At 54.3% G+C, this 2,178-nt stretch overlaps 1 long non-coding RNA gene across 1 annotated transcript; it reads left to right on the forward strand.

The window, feature by feature from the left end:
• The first annotated feature begins 223 nt into the window (after positions 1 to 223).
• LOC115285305 lies at positions 224 to 1,755 on the forward strand. Its single transcript, XR_003905477.1, has 2 exons — positions 224 to 361; positions 1,061 to 1,755. It is a non-coding gene; the product is annotated as an uncharacterized LOC115285305 (long non-coding RNA).
• Positions 1,756 to 2,178: the final 423 nt, after the last annotated feature.

Genomic DNA, 2,178 nt, shown 5'->3' on the forward strand with positions numbered 1-2,178 from the left:
AGCTGTCACCCCCACACACCCTTTATGCTTCCTTGAAGACAGCTCCAGCCTTCCCTGTCTCCGTGTTTCCAGCCCCAGAGCCTCCCGATGCGGGCGAGGGCAGGTGAGCTCTCATCAACGGGGCCCGGCCTAAACGCTGCCCCGGACCACAGACGGAAAGACTGGATCTGCCAGAGGAACGGTGCCGTGGGACTCCGCCTCGCCTCACCAGTCAGGCTGCCTTCTGTCTGACGGGCATTGTTTCTGTCCTTCTCAGGTCCTCGTGCAGGCCATCAAGGAGGCAAAGGAGCAGCACCCAGACATGTCAGTGACCAAGGTGGTCGTCCATCAGGAGACCGAAATCTCTGAGGAATGAGCTCAGGTATGGGCTGTTCTTGGTGGGGTGGGAGGGGCCCAGTGCCCCCGCCTCAGGGACCACTGAGCAGGAACACCCCCAAGAGGTGTCCACACTGGGACTTAATAAAGCAAAGGCAAAGGAGAGGCTGATGAGGGAGACAGAGAAGTTACTAAGTATTTGGCTCCGGTGAGAGGCGCTAGGCCTCCTCGGGTCCTCCCGCCTTTATCAGCGCCAGCCGGACGGGCCAGAGGACATACCTAGGCCTGGAGGGAACCCCCCACCCACTTCCGGAATCTTCCTGCTTCCTCCTGCTTCTTCACTTAGCCTTCCCTCTCCCTTCTGTCTGCAGCCTGCTCTCTGCTGTCGCAGTGATCCGAGTCTAAATCTCGGAGGGCCAGAGAACAAAAATTGAGAAAAGCCAGGACCTGGCTGCCCGGAAATGCGGGCTTGGGGGCCCGGAGGCCGGGCGAGAGACGGCGGAAGCTGAGGCCAGACTAGAGCCTTGGAAGCAATGTGGCTGCTTTCAGAGAGCCAGGGATCCAGATACACTTATGCCTAAAAGTAGTTTACATATTACTCGACGAAGCCACGATCGCCAGGTGGGACTGGGCGCCGTGGAGCCGCTCAAGCCCTGCTTGTCCCCTGAGGCCACAGAACTCGGCAGTGGGGCTGGGCGGCTGCTTTCCTTTGAGGGATTTAAAAAGTGTGCTTTCTCTCCTCCAGGAACTATCCTTCCCCAACTCCCGGCCTGCCTCCCCCTCGAGAGAAAACCAGCAAAATGACAAAGAAGCGTATCTGCAATAGTGAGACATCAGGCTTTCAACATTACTCGAAGCCACCAGGAAATTTCGTTTTCTATTTGGAGTTTGTACCAAGAGAGTCTTCTAGACATCACTGGTTCTTTTAATACCTTTTTCTATATTGTGATACCAGGAATTGTTCGACTTTTCACTCTACGGACTGTTTTTAAAGAGCTTTTTTGGTTTTTTATGGGGTGGTTTGTAACCCCTTCACCCTAGCCTCTCCCCGTGTATTTCCAACCCAGATGCTGACAGGTCCACAGAATCCGTGGGGAAATCCTCCGAAGGCTGTCAGCTGTGTTGGGGGCCAAAGCCAGCTTAATGGGGCACCCTTGCTCCTCCCCTAGTCTTACACCCTTGGATGTCAGCAGAAACTTCATTGGCCAGCCCTTTCTCAGAGCCAATGATGTGGCTTTACCATGTGAGGCCGGGCAGCCGTCCTGACCCACGGGCTCTGGGAAGACATCCCTGTCCCTTTGCTGCGGGCGGTGTTGGTGAGGCCGACATCTCTGCCAAGAATGTAGTATTGTTTTTCCTTCTTTCCTCCCATTCTTCCTTTTGGAGCTTCTTTAGATCAAAGACGTAAGAAGTTGTTTCAGATCTCTCTGATACTGTGAATGTTTGAACATATCCGTGGCCTTCGCCTTCCTGCCCTCCCCCCCCTTTTTACCTCATCAGAAGCAGTGGCTCTGCTCAGTGCCCCCCCCACCGCCCATCTCAGGAGACCAAAACTCACAGAAAAATAGGCACTTTTGGCCAGAAGCTCCAATGGCACATTTTTAGCAGTGATTTGGGCAAGGAGCAAGTTAATGAGGTTTTTAAAAAAGGTTTTCTAGTCCTGGGAATGTGCGCCTCACACGGGAATGGTGGAGTTTTCCTCAGTCCGGTCCTGCTCTGAAGTATTTCCAGGTGACCAACCCTGGGCCTTTTTCTTTAATCCTGGGATGACAGGAAATGTGACTCAGAGAGGAGGTCGTGTTCGTGTCCTTTCTTCTGACTGGTGCCTGCCTGCGGACGCCCTTCTGGAGCGAGGGAATGGAC

Source organism: Suricata suricatta, unplaced genomic scaffold (assembly GCF_006229205.1).
Source record: "Suricata suricatta isolate VVHF042 unplaced genomic scaffold, meerkat_22Aug2017_6uvM2_HiC HiC_scaffold_711, whole genome shotgun sequence".
Lineage (NCBI taxonomy): Eukaryota > Metazoa > Chordata > Mammalia > Carnivora > Herpestidae > Suricata > Suricata suricatta.